At 34.9% G+C, this 21,417-nt stretch overlaps 1 protein-coding gene and 1 long non-coding RNA gene across 5 annotated transcripts in view; one reads left to right on the plus strand and one right to left on the minus strand.

Moving 5' to 3' along the window:
* The window catches only part of LOC123701492 (neurobeachin), a 310,024-nt gene that overhangs the window by 63,058 nt on the left and 225,549 nt on the right, over positions 1-21,417 (plus strand). The gene's annotated exons all lie outside the window — the stretch shown is intronic.
* LOC123701507 lies at positions 6,721-8,050 on the minus strand. Its single transcript, XR_006752747.1, has 2 exons — positions 7,910-8,050; positions 6,721-7,049 (listed from the first exon to the last, which is right to left on the minus strand). It is a non-coding gene; the product is annotated as an uncharacterized LOC123701507 (long non-coding RNA).

Consider the following 21,417-nt stretch of genomic DNA (forward strand, 5'->3'; position numbering starts at 1 on the left):
TAGCGCGACGGACGCCGTCCTCGACTTCTGCAATTCCAACTGATTAAATGCTTTGCTTTTGTCTTTTGTAACACTGTAATGGTCTTTTTCGATTTTGATCCGGTTTTAATTAACGGAATTCCGGATTGCGTTACGGGCTTTTTGTATCGATTTGTTTAGGTCGTTTGATTGGGATTTCGATTGGAATGTTTTTTTAAACTACGTCTGTAATTTTTTGCAGGCATACTGGAATATATTTTGTTTATGTTGCTGCTTTGTATAGTGTATACTTCATAGTCTTATAAAGGTATAATTTCGAAGTAGAAAGTTGTATAAAAAAACGGCATATGAAACAGAAGCGATGAAATTATCCCAACAATATAAATTGTACAACGCTACTCGCACAGAGCTCATAAAAGTCCCATTTTTACAATCTGTCGGTTACTGTTTATACGACTATACGCCCGCGATCCGGGATTCATGGCCACGGAAAATTGATAGCTGCCGTGATATACATTTTACTACTTAGTTACATTCAGGGAATATGGTAGTGATTTCATAACGTATGAAATTAATATCATTGAGAATGCAGCACTTACTTCCAAGAAGAATTGCTTTCATAAATCTCTTCGAAGAAGTAAAATATCAAAGGATTTCCTTATAAGGTATTCTCTCATCTATAACACGTTGCGCCAGAAGGTAGTTGTTACGAAAGTTTCGTGACAAATTAAGTTTTCATATTATAATGTACGAAAAATATGTAGAGGTGTAATAATTTACATGATTAACGTACAATTTAATAAGAACGTTGATTGCGGGTGATACTATTATTGCCAGAATGTTATAATAAGCTATAAATCTGATATAAATTTATCAGTTACATTCAAATAAATTGTGATGTACTTAGCTACTAAATTTGATGAAATTTCATTCAGCTGTTTATGCGAAATGAAATTGCGAAACGTTTAATATAAGAAGGATATTTGTATCAACGTCTTAATATAAATAAAATATCAATAACGTTATATAATATCTGTATTTCAGTTATTTTATTGAATTTGCGCCGCGCCCCGCGATCGGTCCCCGCAAAGTATTCCTCCGGGTGTGAGAGACGTGTGCGAGTTACGTCGATATCACAACGAGATTTGTGAGGGCTTTTATCTGTGAGGTGGAAATACTTAGTGCTTGTAAATCTTCTTTTAGTGCGAGTCCATTGGAGTTATGTGCCCTTTCCGGGAAATTGTACGCGCTGCGTAGGACTGCTGTTGATCAATGGTTATTGCTGCACGGTGGACGGTTAAATAAAAATAAGTACAGCAAATGGCATAAAAGGTTTGACTATAGGATGAGATAAGATGGAACTGTGTCGAACGCAATCTGTTTTTGGTTAAAATATTACGGTCGATCAATTGCGCTAGATACCTACATAATAATTTACTTGAAATATTGGTAGTTATATACCTACAGAAGAGCAAAGGTTCCATTTAGTTATTAAATCATTATATTGATCACGTTCTTAATATAATTTTGCAAACGCATTTGTATTTGACAAGGGTCGGCCATCCGCAGGCTCCGATTTATTGTGATTATTAAAAAAGTTGAATGTATTCGAGCAGAAGGGGCTAGCGCTTTCAATTTACTCGGTGGATAGTAATCAATCGGCCGTCTAACAGTTTTGAGTGGAGTTGTTTCGCCTTCAATTAGCGCAGATTAATGGCGAGGCCAAACTTACTAATGACTGTAATCTACTAAATGGACTGTTTTTATTTGTATCTTCTATGAGCGGAATTTTGATTTAATTTTCCGGCGCGGGTAATTGAATTGTGTTAGATTAAATAAACGACATTTTTGTTAACATAATTTTAATTCCACGTTGAACGCAGGAAGTGAGCCTAAACCGGTCCAATCACAATTAGAGGGTAGATTTTAGCTCGAAGTTGCTAATGACTCCGAAATTCCTGTTGATTTCACGTCCTCTCCTGTCCGAGTGACTCAAGTTTTCGACGAGCCCGCAAATTGTGAGTTTATAAATTACTTTAACTTTGCAGACTGCTGCGTATCGTAAATTAGTTATTAAAGTAATTATGGTCAAACCATAACCATTAATCAACTAAACAAAATAAAACTCATCAATATATTATTATGAAATATAATAGATATTTTTTGTATTGTATTTAAATGTATTAGTAGTTTTTTTTTTTCTGTATAAAGTTTTTTTAACTTTCAAAGTCTAAATTTTATTCGTGAATGTGGTGTTTACCTATCTAAAATTGTACACTTAGCTTTAAGTTTAATTTTATGTATACATATTTGTCAATCTGTGTAACAATTTCTGGTAAACCTTAAATAAATAAATACACAAAACATTCTAGAAATGAACTAAAAATTCATAAGCAATTTTATCAGCGTTATAAATGCTCTATTAATAGCAAGGTAAGTACGTACTCGGCGTTATTACCTTCATAATAAATGCTCTTTCTAGTTGTTTCCAAGTAGACACAATAATGTATCTAGTTGGAGTAACACGTGTCTATCCGAGGCACGCTTTAAAAAGTTAAATTAACGCGACTCGTAGTAATCTATTCGCAGAATGTGTGCGACAAAGGGTAAATGGCCTCGAACTAAGTCGTGTGACGATATTATAAGTCGGATGTTTAGTTTGTCGGTTCAATTTGTTGGAGCGTGTCTTTGTCGGCCGATTTGCGGACACAGTTTCGAGTTTGTCAGAGACCGTTCACGGGCCAACGATCTCTATTACGTTTATGATATCCTAGTTGTACTTCTCCTAATAAAATGTCTTTTATTGCCTACATTTCATTTTTGCAAATCGGCGAAGCGATATGTGAAATTAATTTCATCTTTTAAAATTTAATTGAGTCTTCGAAGTAAATAAACTCAATGTGACGTTAAAGTAATGTGCCTACAATCAACATATCTTAAAAATAAAGATTTGGTTAAAAAATTAAACTATGAGTGAATGATTACAGATTTACCGAAGTCTCTACAACAAAAGAAACGCTAATTGTACACACGGAACTATCAGGCTTCTAACAATAGCCTTAAACATTTGAGAATGAAGCCACGCGCTCTAGTCCGTAATTAAAAAACTTTCAAGATTATTTTCATTATGGAGCAACTCTCTCTATTTCATGAGCCCCTAGTATTTGTTTCGCACTTAGCAAAGTTGGCAAAGTTATTGTTTGTTGGGATTTATTCCTTCGGGAGCAGGGATAGAGTTTATTATGGTTTGATTGTTGAATAATGTTCACAAGTAGTTGTAGTTAGTAAGTAGGACAAGATATAAAACAACTTGTAAAGTATACGTTTAGTGGGATTTGGGGTCTCGCGTAAGATTTGGGTTAAGTGACGTCAGAGAGTAATTAATCATGTGTAATCGACACGTGTAAATGTATGTACAAGTTCTTGGGCTCAATTACGTGTTACGAACTTATCGATTAATGTAAACACACAGATAAATTGGTAAAGTTATATTGTATAAACTATGTGTTGGTATGTTTAAATGAACATTTTTCTCATCGATGTTACGTTTGTAATTAACCTTTCTGTTATTTAAATTTAATGAAAATAAACAGTGTTACTACATTAAAATATATTGTTGTTCATGTATTTTCTACAATAGCGTCAGACATTGCTTACTATTATTATTACTTACTTGTTTTTGGTCTCTTTAGCGACTTTTACTTCTTATTTTGTGTAGCTACGAAAATTTTGTGTGCATTAAATTATAACACTTAGCAGGAGCTATGCCAACTTGAAATTTATACGGAAAGTAGACTTCATAAAGTTGGAAACTTTCAAGCGTGGAAGAAGATGTTTTTAACAGAGAGCACACATTTTAACAGCATGAAATTCTAATATCTATAATATCTATAGCTAAATACTTATTATGTTGAAACGTATTTGACAAAATATGTAGATATTTACTAGATTTCCGCCCGCGGCTTCGCCCGCGCAGACAAAGAAAAACCCGCATAGTTCCGTTCCGTGGGATTTCTGGGATTGCGTCATTTTCCCGGGATAAAAAGTAGCCTGTGTCCTTTCTCGGGTATCAAAATATCTCCATACCAAATTTCATGAAAATTGGTTCAGTAGTTTAGGCGTGATTAAGTAACAGACATAAAGACACAGTTACTTTCGCATTTATAATATTAGTATGGATATACTTTTATCGATGATGTTGGTGGGTTTTGATTTGATCTTGTCAAAAAATAGGAAAAATATCAAAAAATAATAAAACTTATATCTGGGGTATTGTATTTGTACTTCTCCGCAAGACATAATTAATTATTAAGCAACAAATTGTAGCCACCAAACACAAGTGCATCTTAAAAGCCATATATTTTATATCCACACTGTAAACTATCTCTAAGGATACACCATTAGGCCGAGCCGGCGTCTTGACACGTCGCGCCCCCGCCCTGCGCCCTCCGCCCGGCGCCCTCCGAACCGCAAACAAGCGCGCCTCGAGTGCCCGTATTAGCTGAGACCTGAGTAGCCTCCGGCGGGAAGCTGGAGACACCATTAACTCGCACTTCTATGGACTTGTAGTTTGTTTTGCGCAACAGAGGAACGTGTTATTATTTTCACAGATGATGATGCACTAGGAAGAATGTTGTGTTTCTTTCATTATTTTATCGATGAAAGAAAAGACAGTAGTAAGTTTAAAAACTGATTTACAAAGTTAGGTAAGGAAGTAAGCTGTTTCAAGTAACATTTTAGTTCTATGTTGTTATTTTAATAGCAGGTACCAAATTACATATATGATACGCGTGATTTTTTAGGATACAATCTTAAAAAGTAAAATCCGTTTTGTACAGGCATCAATTTATCGCCTCTGATAAAATTCCGAATACGATATTAGCATTGCCACAGAGCTGCCCCCGGTGCATTGTTCCATAAAAAATACGATCCATTTTTCACATGTCTGATATTGCAAATACGACTGATAAATTTGCCGGAGTCCCCGAAGGCTCGCAACCGGCAACATGTGTCACGCGAAACACGCTCAAATTATACACAACCCTTTGGCGTTTCCCGTCGAGCAGATTGTCAGATATTGAAATATCCGCGGCCGTGACGAAACGTGTCACGCCGTAAATAGATTTCGTCGGTTTACCATATTGTTGCCTCTTCTGGCACCCGCTGATCGGATTATGTATTCAATCATATGTTATCACTGCTTCAAATGTATTTTATGTAACTTAAACTTTGCGCATCCATTTTTTCTTCTATTTTAGAATACATAATATTTTTCTGCGCATACAAAATTTTATGTTTATCGCTGTACTAACTACAGAATTAGAATGAAAAGGATCGATTACAATATGTTAGCAGAATTGGAAATTATTAAAAGCATATACGGAAGTTACAAAACTCATTACTTTTAAGCAGTCAATGACTCGACAGAAGCAATAAACTCTATAGCATTAGTCACGTCGAGTGCATCGAAAGTTGTAGAATGTACGTGATCCTCCCGCAGAGACAAGTTTGTTCACGATTCCGATATATAGCGTCCAATCAGAATCCCGGTGTGACGTCATACGACACACAGACCGCGCCAACTGTTCGCAACTACGTTTGGTGCTAGTTGGCAGACTTGCGGTTGTCAACTGCTGAAGTTAGACGCGATTGTGGAGGGTGGTCGGTGGGTTGGAGGTAACCCTGATGTTCGGTTGATACCGTTGAATGCATAGAACTATCTGGGACTGTACCTAATGAAAACGGAATGTGTGGAATTTTCTAAAAATATTTACGGTTAGTTCGTTAGGTTAGTAGGTGTTATATAATAAGTAAATTGTTATTTTTGTATAAAGGTTGTCATGGTTCGATATTGCTATTTCATACAACTACAAATGATAAAGACGAATAGAAAAAAGTTTTACAAAGATAAAAGCTAAAGCTTTGTACTTTACAATATAAAGTAGACGGGCAGCTATGAGACACTTTTCCTGTAATTTGAACAAAAACGTAAGTAATTAATTCTATTAGCCGAAATCCTGATGAGGCGCCATCAATATGTAAAGTTAATTAACGAGATCCGGTCATGGTCTTTACTCCTCTTGAATGCACGATGAGCTACTAGGCTTAATCTACTTAAAGAATTTTATTAACTGACTTCGCAAAAGGACCGTTTTGCGACTAATTACACTGTCTTTTATATTTCTCCCAAATTATATATTAATCATTTAGTAACCACTATTAGTACTATATTTCATGAAAAATTTATGATTTTGCTTAGATAAATTGATCTTCGTTCTTCGTGTCTTTGCAATGTGGGTCTCGTCATGTAAATAAAGATAGGTACTTTAGGTAGGTAGTGTCAAAACTTATAACGCAATTATTGATTACAGACTTCAATTTAGCAAGATCTATCGGCAACTAAAAGGTCTTACAACTAATTTAATCCAGTGAAGGCCCTTTGCGAAACTCGTACGAGTAACAGACCTTAAATCTCCTTAATTGGACTCCAAGAAAATCCCATCCGACTACTGAGCCTTAATTATAGGTACTCACAAAATCTGTTCTAATGTACTGCAGGATGATGGCTGTGAGCGATTGTGTAATAAAATCAAGTTGTAAAATGTAACGTAAGCATGGAATTGCAGGCAATTCGTGTGGTCCAATATGTATCTGTAGGTACCCATGCGTAAGTTAAAGCTGAAGATTTTTGTGGTATCTGGCAGGGAGTTAGTTGAATATATGAAATAAAACAACTTAGAATTTACCCCATAAGAGATGTAATAGGATATGTTATTCATACAGTGAATGGTCATAATTTTAGGACAGTAATAATTTTAGGACAAACAAAGCACTAAGTTATAATCTTCAGTGACAACAAAAAGCCAAAGCTTTGATATTACGTTATAGTATCACTCAAGAATGTAAAAATAATAGTTTTATGGTTTATCAGAGCTTTTTGCGGTGTCACGTGCAGCCATCAATCCGTCGCAGCCACGTCGCTGAAATGATCGTCTGCGAAAAGATTGTATCTTGACATTTGCAATCGAGACTTGTCTTTGGATGTGGCACTGCAGTTCCGAGGAATGCAGCTGGAAAATTGGAATAGATGGATTATTTATAGATTGGATAGTTTAAATGTAGGAAAATTGTAATGTTTGAACGAAGATAAATGTGACGAAAAGAAAAATCATATTTGCGTACTACACAATATTTAATTTCGATACGAGATCGTTTGTAAGGAGTTCTGTTTGTTGATAATAATTTGGAATGATTGCAGCAAACCCGTAATTATATAATAAACCTTTGAGAATTCTCAACAGATTTAATATAATTACTTATCCCGAGTTATTTGGAATTCCGAACAAGTAACAAAGGATGGCGGGCTTCAATCTCGAGTCCCGATATTATTTGAGATATTCGCAAACTTTCTCATTAGGGCCCTTTGAGTTGTGTTGCCGCAATGAGAAAGGATAATGAATGGGCCGGTAATAGCTAATTATTAGTTTTTGATAGCGCTATTGAGGAAATATAAGTTCTTTTCGCTAAAGAGATGTGGTAGAGCTTAAGTTATTGCTCAACCTATACATATAATACCTAAAGGATAATATAATGAAGGACAAAGTAAATGATTTATGTTATGAGTTTTATGCGAAGCTGATTTTTGAGGGCGAAATATCTTTGATTTCTTTAGTTTATGTATCATAGCATAAGTTCGCTATTTGGTCTATCTGTATAAATTCTCCTCACTACGCAGTCAAAACAACATTATGTTCATAAAAATAGAGATCATCCTAACTAAAAACAGTCGTTACAGTTTTTGGGGAAAAGCTTTATTGCTCTCTGTTCGCCTTATGTAAAACTGCATACCTATATTTGCAAGTACTGAAGTATATATCTACTTGTAGTAGTTTCTCTCATAATATTACTTGTAGATATAAATAGAACTGACGCAGCATGTCTCAGCAGATTTACTTCACTTCGCTGAATGATAGTATTTTCGTCAGCAAGAGCAAGGTGTTTTGGTTGTTTGTCCCCAATCGCGACCCACACAGTTCGTAGCCCCTTGTTGTGAACCGGCGCGCCTCGACGTCGCGGCGACAGTGCGCTGCAAATATCACAACAATTATAATTCATATTTTTATATAGCTATAAAAACTATTCAGGTCACAATTACTGTTTTCGTATTATAATTAAATAAACATTAAATTATAAAAAAAAATCATGTTCTTTTAACTTGTACATTAAAAAGAAACAAGTTTCAAGTGCTTATCACGAAAACGCTAATGAACTTCGTAATGTCTCTATTAAAAATTTATATAAGAATAAAAGTGCCCGCCGTGATTTTTCGCTTCCAAATGTTTTAAGTATCTGAAACGTGAATTAATTAAAACTTTCCCCAACTCATTAGGAGCCGGCGCCGCGGTGCTGCTAAGTTTATTCTCTTTTAATCCACTTGACGCCGTATTGTTTGTTATGTTTTTACGATGGAAATACATTTTTCTGTTCCTCACTTGAGCGATTGGAACTTTCTCAAAATATTTTATTGTTGTCATTATTTGTTTTCAATTCGAGTAGAGACGAGTTGATACAAAATTAGAGTGCTTTTGTAAGTGTTTTTTTTAAATCAATAATGGTGTGCACATTTTCATGTCAAAAAATTATGTGAATTCACTACATAAATAACTGCGTTAAAAACAACCGACTTCAAAAACGGAAAAGTAAGAAATAAAAAAGATTTGATATTATTAATTACTACATATTATTTTTATGTGCTATTTACTAAAAAGGTTTGATGTCGGTGCATGGGCTTAATACTAAGTGCTTAGTGTTTGGCACCGACTTCAAACCTATTTAATAAATAGCACATAAAAATAATATGTAGTAATTAATAATATCAAATCTTTTTTATTTCTTACTTTTCCGTTTTTGAAGTCGGTTGTTTTTAACGCAGTTATTTTTATTTAATACTTTTTAGTGTATTTTTCAACACGAATCAAACGAGCCCAAACTCGATAAAGTTGAGTCAATATATTACTGAGTTCCTATGGCCACCTTCCGATTCCATCATCAGATCAGCTCCATGTCATGATAATGTTTCATCGCTATCCAATTTACATTCGTATACAAAATTTCAGCTCAATCGGTTACCGGGAAGTGAATCAAAGTTACTTGCTACATTGAAATTAAGTCATCGAGTACAGACAAAAATGCTCATAAAATAAAAACTACTAGGCCTAGCCGAATAAAATTTTTATGGGACCAATTCGACACCATCCCGCATCGAACAAAAAAAGAATCACGTAAATCGGTTCAGAAACCTCGGAGTAATCGGTGTACATATATAAAAAAAAAAAAAAAAAAAAAATATATACCGGCCGAATTGATAACCTCCTCCTTTTTTTTGAAGTCGGTTAAAAAATGATATTGCATTAATGACAACTTTATTTTGCCTTGATTGTGGCCATATTGGTTAAAGGGCTTGCTTGCTTACCTGTTGTTTACCTGTACAAAAATGCCTTAACATCAAAACACAATACAAGTGGGCGTATATCAAAATCGCAATACCAGGCTAGCTGAGGTACACAGGAGGTGTGCGTCTGTGGCACTCGTGGCAGCTACTGCACGTGAAATTAACATAAGGAGCGCGGTGGCACGCGATCCCTCGTCGTTGCATTATTCACCGCCTGCTGTCCCTCTCGTGTTTATGCTGCCTTGGTATTTTGGTTCATTTGTTCAACAAAATCCCACACGTGCGTGGTGTTATTTTTTTGATTTAGTTGAAAGAGGAAAGTTTGTGGTGGTAGATGTATTTTCTCATTAACAACAAACTTATAAGGCATCGTAATATTAAGATATCAACCATAATCTACCGTAATAGAAATTCAGACTACCGACGCTTTTATTAAGCCTCACGTTCAGTGAAATTACATGTAAAAAGAGATAAGGGTTAAGAAGGCATTAGGCATATAACCATATAGTTTAACATGGTAAATCTAACTAAGCCCTGGATCGCCTAAACCGCAATGTCGACACGTCTGAGCACAATGAAAAACGATTTAAACCATTGAGTTCTGGGTCTGTCACGGACATTTATGAACCTTCGGATTGAAATTAAATGCTCATTGATCACTGAAGAGCCCTTGGCTCGAATAAAAACGTGATATATACTTTTTGTGACAATAATGGGAGTGATTTTTAACATGTAAAAATTATAGTATTTGTAGTATGTCTAAAAGTCCTAAGTATTGATTTTTAATAAAGCAAGTAAGTAATAGCTCGGCTGCTTTTAATGGTGTCTTAATTATCGGTTTCGTCTTCGAATAGATGCCTCCATCTTGCCACTTTATTGTGAACCAGGGAACTTTGCTGATGTGTTAGTTGGTTTAATGTATAAGATATACAGGGTGTCCCAAAAAGTAGTGATGAACGGAAGCTGGGAGGTAGAGGACCTAAAGGGCTATCCGAATCACCCTCATGTATGTTATGCGATTTTTCGTATTTTCGGAGTTATGACGTTTTTTTCAATTTTTCACCTATCGCCGAGTACGATGATATTTTCACTCATGGTGACGTCAATTATTGCGCTAGATGCTTGATTTTTTTTGTGCTAAGCTGAAAGATAGGCCAATTCAGTATGGTAACATTTACTATCGTCAGACCTTTGAATGGAATAAAAAAAAAGAATTAAATGCCAAGAAAGATAAAATTACCCAGTATGTTCACCACTTCAAGGGCCCGTAAAAAAATAAAATCACATAATTTCAATTTAATATTCAGGAGGCTTCAATCGAAAAATTGAAATCTAAATGTGGTAAGTGCAAAAATTGAATTAACATGATGATTAATAAAAACAAATTAAAACCAATAACAAGGTGTTTAATTACCAGAATTTTTTAAAATGACCCCGCTGTTGCTTAATGTAAGTGCGACATCACCGTAAAAAGTTGTCTTTTAAATGTCTGAATGCCCTTTTATCATTTTTAATAGTTTCTTTTGCTGCTATGAATTTTCGGGTTATTTCGTCCAAATTGTGGCAGTCTCTCGTCTTTGCAGTATCCCCGCGAAAAAAAATAAATGAGGTTTATGTCCGGGAACCGTGGAGGCCAGGCTAAAGGGCAAAGATACCCTGAATGATGGATTGGTCGTTGCAGCCTGCGCATGCGCCGGTGACGCCTGCCTAAAAGCCTGGCCTCCACGGTCCCTCGACCTAAATCCCATTGATTTATTTCAATGGGGATACTAAAAAGACCTCGGCTACTTGAGAGAATGCCACAATTTGGACGAAATAACCCGGAAATTCATAGTAGCAGAAGAAACCATTAAAAATGATAAAAGGGCATTCAGACATTTAAAAGACAACTTTTTACGGTGATGTCGCACTTACATTGAGCAACAGCGGGGTCATTTTAAAAATTTCTGCTAATTAAACACCTATTTATTGGTTTTAATTTGGTTATAATGATTATCATGTTGATAAAATTTTTTCACTTACCACATTTAGATTTCAATTTTTCGATTGAAGCCTTTTGAATAATAAAATGAAATTTTTAGGGTAGCTACCTGATAAACAGAGCAAGTTTTTAAAAGCCAAATGGAAAACTTTTTTTATGTGATTTTATTTTTTTATGGGCCATTGAAGTTGTGAACATACTGGGTAATTTTATCTTTCTTGGCATTTAATTCTTTTTTTTTATTCCATTCGAAGATCTAACGATAGAAAATGTTACCATACTGAATTGGCTTATCTTTCAGCTTAGCACACAAAAAAAATTAAGCATCTAGCGCAATAATTGACGTCACCATGAGTGAAAATATCATCGTACTCGGCGATAGGTGAAAAATTGAAAAAAAACTCTTAACTCCGAAAATAAGAAAAATCGCATAACATACATATTTTTTTTTTTTTTTTTTTTTATTGTCAGAATCATAAAATGATTACAAAAATTGATTTACAAAGGAAAAACAAATAAAAGAAAAATAATAAGAAGCTTATTCCTAAGAAGAAGTAGGCAATGTGGCAGTGAGTGACCTGACAAATGGAGCCAACTCAGTTTATGATGGCAAGGTGATTAATACCTTACCACCACTGATTTTCAGTGACCCCAAGGTGACTATTGGAGTTTCAGTCTAGAATTGCATATAATGAAAATTTAGAATGAGTATATTATGTGAAAGATATATTTCTATTAATATGATAGATATAATATATATATATATATAGATATCTCCACGGGCACTATGTTGATCAAACGTGCCATATAGTTAGTAATTATTTGATCCGTTTTCACTTGTTGATCCGGTTGGTATTTGTGGATCCATTGCCACACCACCGTCCGTATGTGGATCCGAACGGAGCCACAAGTTTCACGATCAGTAATAATAATAATTACGTGCTTTTTATACAAATCCACCTTTTTTGCGTTTTAGCTCTTGTTGATCCGATTCAAATGAGCCAATCACAGCCCACCGAGCTCAGCCATTGGTCGCTTGCGGCCTTAGCCATTTGAAGGTTTAAAGACATTTATTCCCGTTATAGAAACGTATGTTGCCGTTCGCCTTACATAATTTGTTCGGATCTTCGGGAGGGCAAGATAGCTAGCTCGTCTATTAGGATAGTGGCGATTTTATGTTGAGATTATGATATTTGTATTTATGTTTTTATGTAGCGCTTTGCAGATGAACATACACGTATTTTATAAAAGTACCTATAATTGTTTTAAATTCATTATTTTAGTAACGTCGTAGATTTTATTTGTAGAAGTTAAAAAAGGATAGTTAAAGATAGTTTTAATGATTTTATTTTGTAAAATTTGGAGTGGCGCTAATTTATTTTTGTAAGCACTCCCCCATACTTCTATTAAATACATTACGTGCGGCTTTACTAACGTGTTGTAGATGGTGTGGCGTAATTTATGAGGAATGCAAGAAGTAATATTACGCAGAGATCTAAGAAGTGCTGATAATTTATTTTTTATGTGATAATTCGATTTCAGAGAGGTGTCGATTCACAAACCTAGGTATTTCTCGTGGGTTTTATGTTGTAATACAACACCGTTAATTTTAAGTGGAGCGTGTGGTGGAATAATTTTGTTATGAGCTTTGAATTTAGATATATTTATTTTTAGTAGATTGCATTGAAATCATTTATTTAATTTATTTAAATCATTTTGTGCTTGCGCTATCATATCATGTATAGAGGGACCAAAATAAAACAGACAGGTGTCATCCGCATAAAGTGTTAGGTGACCATTTAGCTTTAAATCTTGTAAATTATTAATATAAATTAAAAAAAGCAATGGGCTAGAATCGAACCTTGTGGTATGCCACATGTAATTGGGAAGGGAATGCTATCGTGGTTATCTATTTTAACTATTTGTGATCGATTTTTTAAATATGATTTCAGCATATCTAGTGCTTTACCATTAATGTTAATGGATGTTAATTTCTTTATTAAAAGTTCGTGAGAAGGCCTTTTGTAGGTCAATAAACACTCCCAAAACTATATTGTTTGCGTCAATGTTCTGTTTTATTTTAAATAGTTAGGTCCATAGTCGCTGACAGAGTGTAACTTTTTGGCTTGAATCCGTATTGACGCACTGATATAAAATTAAATGAGTCTAAATATTTTTCTAATCTCGTGTGTAAAATCCAATATTTTTGACAATACTGGCAAAACCGAAATTTGCCTATAGTTACCAGGTTCAAATTTTGAGCCACTCTTACAGATAGGAGTTACCTTCACTATTTTTAACGAGTCCGGAAAACGTCTTTGACTTATGGCTTGGTTAAAACAGTCGCTTAAGGTATGATTAAATTTTTCTTTGATGCATTTAATTGCTTTTGTAGTAATACCATCAAGACCTGTACTACAGTTTGAATCAAGCTTATTTATAATTATATATTTTTACTGGCTTCGGTAGGTCTGAACTTATTAGTGAGGTAATTTTTAAAATTTCGTAGTTGTATTTAGATATCCTCTGCTCTGAGTTATAAGATGTCGATTCTAGGAAACCAGCAAAAATTACATTTTTTTCTGTCCCGTAGTTCCTTGATTAAATGTTCATTTATATGAAGTTGATTTTTAGACGTAAAACCCGATGGATTGGCTGACTGATTTATTGATTGAAGATTTAATTCCAGTGATTTTATTTTACTCTCACCCTGGTTTATCTGGGATTCTAATTGAGAAATAGTACTCTTCAATATGTTTTGTTCAGTACCTAATTATCATACATGCTGATGACTTAATTTCATTGATTTGATTCGTATTTTGGCGAATTAAATTCAAGGATTGTTCGTTGGACGATTTAATTTCGGCAATTTGTGTTTTTATATCAGAAATGTTTTCATGAATTTTGTTTACTATTTGTTCATTTGAGCATACATATTTTTCAAGTAATGTACTAATACTGCTCAACTCCAACCGAATATCCTTCATATCATCACTAAATCTGCAATCTTGTTCTAGCGGTTGTTTCCGTTTTCTGTAAGTAATTTTAGTATCAGTTGGCGTAGAACTCGTAGAAAACGAACTTAGCTTCGAATCTTCGATAGATCGGGATGCGATCCACCGGCAGTACCCACTGCATGTTGGCGATCTGCGTACACTCATATTTACTCTGCAATGGATAATTTGTGCAGGAATATGAGTCGTCATTTATTTGACCTAAATCTAACATTTAAATTATTTTATCAGATTGATGTCAGAATCAGGGCAAAGGCGAACGCTACACGTCAATAAATATTATGATAATTATCCTGATATTTACTGATGTATCTTGGGAAGGATCACAGCACACCCTACACCATCAATACGTATCGCGTCAGTACTGAAGCGTTCTTTGTACGAGCCAGACGTGATGACGGCAAGATAAATATAGCGATCTAGGTCCTGGGATCAGATCACAAGGATTTCCAGAAATCCAGCGATAATATATTGTGATCCGTCAATACACTACCCTACACGTCAATAAATATCATAATCCGATAGTAAATATTGACGGATCACAATATGGATCTTACGTGTAGCGTTCGCCAAAGAGTTGCCCTGATTCAAGAGGTAGGTAGGTATCTTTTTAGGGTTCCGTATTTTTAGTTTCACAACGTTTTCTGTAAGTTTCAATTGAATTACGGTCGACTTCTTCAACTACCATAAAACTCAGGAGAGTTTTTGTTAGCCCTAATTTCATATCCTCATGTCAATGTCATGCAAGTGCATATAAATGGAACAGATCAACATACGACTAATGATTTGGTATATAAAACGGAGTCAAGAAGTGTTTGAGCATTTCAAAATTTGAACCGTTACGGAGTCGAGTTCGTCTAGTCTAGGCGGATTTAGCAATGTATGGAACATTACCTAACTATAATATGTTTGTGTACGGAGCCAACAAATACTGTAGTGTTTACGAAAAATTAATCTACGTTACTTAATATACAGTTTCGTTGTATCGGATCAAATAAAGCTGTAATTTTGATAATATAAATGGATCTGATCAACATACGACTTTGGATTTGGTATATAAAACGGAGCCAACAAGTGTTTATGGGTTTCTGAATTTTGGCCGTTACAGAGTCGATTCAGTTCAAGATCTTAGCAATAAAAATGTTGAGTATATCAATTTCTCCATGAATATGTTTGGCAACATCGCTCAAATATTTGCGTCGTTGCCACTCCGGGCAAGATCTATGCACCCGGAGTCGAGTAATATCGGGGAAAAGGTGGAGTCAGGAATGCACGGCAGTCGGGCTGGATCAACTTAGTGCCCAAGTTACCAACTTGGGCACTAAGTTGATCCATATATACAGTGGTGGTCACATAATTAAAGACACTAAGAGCATTTTATACTACCCAAGACACTTGTCTCAACATTTTTTTTTACACTACCATTGGAACTTGTTAAATAATTTTAAAATATTCAGGTATGTGTTGTCTAATGCTAAACTAAATTTTATCTCCAAAACTTGTCGGTTTGTTAGATTTTAATCGGTTCATCCTTACTACTAGCAGTTTTAACCTAGCAAAGGTCTGGCCATATAATTAAAGACATTACACTCGCTTATAAGAAATATAAAAAAATATTATTGTAATGAGATTATTTTTACAACACAAAATACCTGACGTATTTACAAAATATTTGTACACTTTTCAATATTTGTTTGCATGTCCTTTGGCAGTAATGACCGTTTACATCTCTTGGGCATGGAAGCAACTAATTTTGTTCAAGTTGCATCACTAAATTGGTTCCATTCTTCGAAAATGTTTTGCAAAGTTAGTCGACGTTTGATGATCGCTTTGCCGCGACTTCTTTCTTTCTTGATTTCATAAGTTTTCGATCGGATTTGAATCCAGACTGTGAGGGGGCCAATCCAAAACAGTTACAGATTGGTTCCTTAACAAGCACTTCACTACTTTTGCTGTGTGCTTGGGATCATTATCGTGTTGAAAAGTCCAAACAACAGGTAAATTTTCCTCTGCATAGGGCAGCATGGATTGCTCTAAAATATACTTGTACTGGAATTTATCCATGTTGCCTTCTGTCTTTTTGACAGGTCCAACACCAAGTCCAGAAACAGCGCCACACTTTGATATTTCCACCCCCATGTATGACTACTTTTTAGAGTATCTTGGATCCATTTCCTTATTGAGATGGCGTCTTACATATTGTTTTCTGACAGAATTAATCATATTTATCTTAGTTTCATGCAGAAACAGCACATGTTTCCACTCTCGTTCAGTCCAGTGCTCGTATTTTGTAGCAAAGTGAAATCTTGCCTTCACTTTTTGTTTTTTCAAAAGTGGTACTTTCCGAGATACTCTTCAGTGCAAGTTTTCCTCACACAGTCTCCGTCTAATTGTGCTTGCAGACCCCCCTTCAAGCCTGCTGCACCATACAACTCTGAACTGTATCAGTTCCGACCCTTTAAATGGATCTTTTAAGCCAACAACACCATTTTTGAATATTTCGGCCGAGTAGTTTCACTTGGTTTTGCTTTTCTGAGTACGTTTTCGGTCGTGTGAAACATCTTGACATATTTTATAGCATTCATAACCATATCCTTGAAACAGTTTAATATCATGGAAGTTAGAAATATTTTTTCTTGCGGAGGAGTCGCATCTCTTGTTTTTAACCATAGTAATTGATATTAAAACTATTAAACGTATGAATTTTAATTTTAAAGTTAAAAATAACCAAAAAAAATAGTGTCAACGATTTATGAAATTACGCGCCAAAAGGAAGTAAAGCACAATGTTGTTTCTTTTTATTTATAAAAAATTGTAACTCATTTCTTGTTGTCTTTAATTAAGTGGCCAGCTATGCGTACGTTAACAAAGTTAGTGTTACATTCCCATAGAGAGCAAGTGTCGAAACTAACAAGGAATATAACTATTTTTTGTCCCTCATTTTAAAGAACATATTGTCTTGTATGGTTTAATAAAAATAATACTAGATTGAATACCTTTTTCAGATAATTGTACTTCCTAATGTAAATCTTTTATGGTCAATTCGGGGGTGTCTTTAATTATGTGACCACCACTGTATATATAAATACCAACTTGGGCACTAAGTTGATCCAGCCCGACTGCCGTGCATTCCTGACTCCACCTTTTCCCCGATATTACTCGACTCCGGTTGCATAGATCTTGCCCGGAGTGGCAACGGCGCAAATATTTGAGCGATGTTGCCAAACGTATTCGTGGAGAAATTGATATACTCAACATTTTTATTGCTAAGATCTCGAACTGAATCGACTCCGTAACGGCCGAAATTCAGAAACCCATAAGCACTTGTTGGGTCCGTTTTATATACCAAATCCAAAGTCGTATGTTGATCAGATCCATTTATATTATCAAAATTACAGCTTTATTTGATCCGACAAAACGAAACTGTATATTAAGTAACGTAGATTAATTTTTCGTAAACACTGCAGTATTTGTTGGCTCCGTACACAAACATATTATAGTTAGGTATAATGTTCCATACATTGCTAAATCCGCCTAGACTAGACGAACTCGACTCCGTAACGGTTCAAATTTTGAAATGCTCAAACACTTCTTGACGCCGTTTATATACCAAATCATAAGTCGTATGTTGATCTGTTCCATTTATATGCACTTGCATGACATTGACATGGGGATATGAAATTAGGGCTAGCAAAAAATCTCCTGAGTTTTATGGAAGTTGAAGAAGTCGACCGTAAATCAATTGAAACTTATAGAAAACGTTGTGAAACTAAAAATTCGGAACCCTAAAAAGATAGATATTTGGACGAACCTTTCGTCATACAGTGACGGTGATAATTCTCAAGTAGTATGCATCCTACAAATAACAACCTACCTCTTGAATCATCAGTAAATATCAAGATAATTATCATAATATTTATTGACGTGTAGCGTTCGCCTATGCCCTGATTCTGATATCAATCTGATAAAATAATTAAAATGTTAGATTTAGGTCAAACAAATGACGACTCATATTCCTGCACAAATTATCCATTACGGAGTAAAATATATGAGTGTACGCAGATCGCCAACACGTTTAACCAGCAGTGGTGCAGTGGGTGGATCGCATCCCGATCTATCGAAGCTAAATTCGTTTTCTACGAGTTCTACGCCAACTGATACTCAAATAACGTACGGAAAACGGAAACAACCGCTAGAACAAGATTGCAGATTTAGTGATGATATGAAGGATATTCGGTCGGAGTTGAACCGTATTAGTACATTACTTGAAAAATATGTATGCTCAAATGAACAAATAGTAAACAAAATTCATGAAAACATTTCTGAGGTAAAAACACAAATTACCGAAATTAAATCGTCCAACGAACAATCCTTGAATTTAATTCGCCAAAATACGAATCAAATCAATGAAATTAAGTCATCAGCATGTATGATAATTACTGAACAAAACATATTGAAGAGTACTATTTCTCAATTATAATCCCAGATAAACTAGGGTGAGAGTAAAATAAAATCACTGGAATTAAATCTTTAATCATAATAAACTTCATATAATTTAAAACTTAATCAAGGAACTACGGGACAGAAAGAGCCGCGAAAAAAATGTTATTTTTACTGGTTTCCCAGAATCGACATCTTATAACTCAAAGGAGAGGAAATCTAAAGGCAACTACGAAATTTTAAAAAATTACCTCACTAATAAGTTCAGACCTACCGAAGCCAGTAAAAAAATATATAATTATAAATAACCTTAATTCAAACTGTAGTACAGGTCTTGATGGTATTACTACAAAAGCAATTAAATGCATCAAAGAACAAGTAGATAACTGCGTTAAAAACAACCGACTTCAAACTTGCACTTGCAACATATACAAATACAGACAAAAATGCCCATAAAATAAAAACTACTGGGCCTATCCGAATAAAATTTTTATGGGACCAATTCGACACCATCCCGCATCGAACAAAAAAGAATCACGTAAATCGGTTCAGAAACCTCGGAGCAATCGGTGTACATACATAAAAAAAAAAACATACCAGCCGAATTGATAACCTCCTCCTTTTTTTTGAAGTCGGTTAAAAATAAAATCATACATATTAAGCGACTGTTTTAACCAAGCCATAAGTCAAAGACGTTTTCCGGACTCGTTAAAAATAGCGAAGGTAACTCCTATCTATAAGAGTGGCTCAAAATTTGAACCTGGTAACTATAGGCCAATTTCGGTTTTGCCAGTATTGTCAAAAATATTGGAGAAGATTTTACACACGAGATTAGAAAAATATTTAGACTCATTTAATTTTATTTCAGTGCGTCAATATGGATTTAAGCCAAAAAGTAACACTCTGTCAGCGACTATGGACCTAACTATTAAAATAAAACAGAACATTGACGCAAACAATATAGTTTTGGGAGTGTTTATTGACCTACAAAAGCCCTTTGATACCGTTTCTCACGAACTTTTAATAAATAAATTAGCATCCATTAACATTAATGGTAAAGCACTAGATATGCTGAAATCATATTTAAAAAATCGATCACGAATAGTTAAAATAGATAACCACGATAGCATTCCCTTACCAATTACATGTGGCATACATGGTTCGATTCTAGGCCCATTGCTTTTTTTAATTTATATTAATAATTTACAAGATTTAAAGCTAAAGGGTCACCTAACACTTTATGCGGATGACACCTGTCTGTTTTATTTTCAACATAGTGCCCGTGGAGATATCTATATATATATATATATATATATATATAGATATCTCCATGGGCACTATGTTGATCAAACGTGCCATATAGTTAGTAATTATTTGATCCGTTTTCACTTGTTGATCCGGTTGGTATTTGTGGATCCATTGCCACACCACCGTCCGTATGTGGATCCGAACGGAGCCACAAGTGTCACCATCAGTAATAATAATAATTACGTGCTTTTTATACAAATCCACGTTTTTTGCGTTTTAGCTCTTGTTGATCCGATTCAAATGAGCCAATCAGAGCCCACCGAGCTCAGCCATTGGTCGCTTGCGGCCTTAGCCATTTGAAGGTTTAAAGACATTTATTCCCGTTATAGAAACGTATGTTGCCGTTCGCCTTCCATAATTTGTTCGGATCTTCGGGAGGGCAAGATAGCTAGCTCGTCTATTAGGATAGTGGCGATTTGATGTTGAGATTATAATATTTGTATTTATGTTTTTATGTAGCGCTTTGCGGATGAACATACACGTATTATAAAAGTATAATTGTTTTAAATTCATTATTTTAGTGTCGTCGTAGATTTTTTTTAGTTAAAAAAGGATAGTAAAAGAGAGTTTTAATGATTTTATTTTGTAAAATTTGGAGTGGCGCTAATTTATTTTTGTAAGCACTCCCCCATACTTCTATTAAATACATTAGGTGCGGCTTTACTAACGTGTTGTAGATGGTGTGGCGTAATTTATGAGGAATGCAAGAAGTAATATTACGCAGAGATCTAAGAAGTGCTGATAATTTATTTTTTAGGTGGTCGATGTGATGATTCCATTTTATAGAGCTGTCGATTCGCAAACCTAGTAGATCGGGAGTCATTGACACAAAATTTCGAGTCATTTGTAACAGGATGGCGGTTCTACAGGGGTCTTAGTACGCAATGACAGAAAGAAAAATGATGGTGTGAACGCTGGTACCGGCGGCTTAGTCGCGTGGGCGTTAGTCAAACTCGTCGGAAAAATAGCGAAAGTCAAACGATTTGTAACACAAAAATTTTAGAATTTACCGATAGCCAATAAAAAAGATGTAGACGGTAGTGTCATGCCATACTTTTCCGGTGTGACATAAAGCCCGCCATACCGACGCGAATGCGTTGATTTAAAAAAAACAATTCAACCATTGTATTGTGCAATTCAAATCGTATACTTTTATTTTCTTAATCATTTACTTTGTATCCTTTATCATTAGTCACTAAAATTTATTTTGTTAACTTGCCAAATATAATGTAACATGGAATTTG

Source organism: Colias croceus, chromosome 21 (assembly GCF_905220415.1).
Source record: "Colias croceus chromosome 21, ilColCroc2.1".
NCBI lineage: Eukaryota > Metazoa > Arthropoda > Insecta > Lepidoptera > Pieridae > Colias > Colias croceus.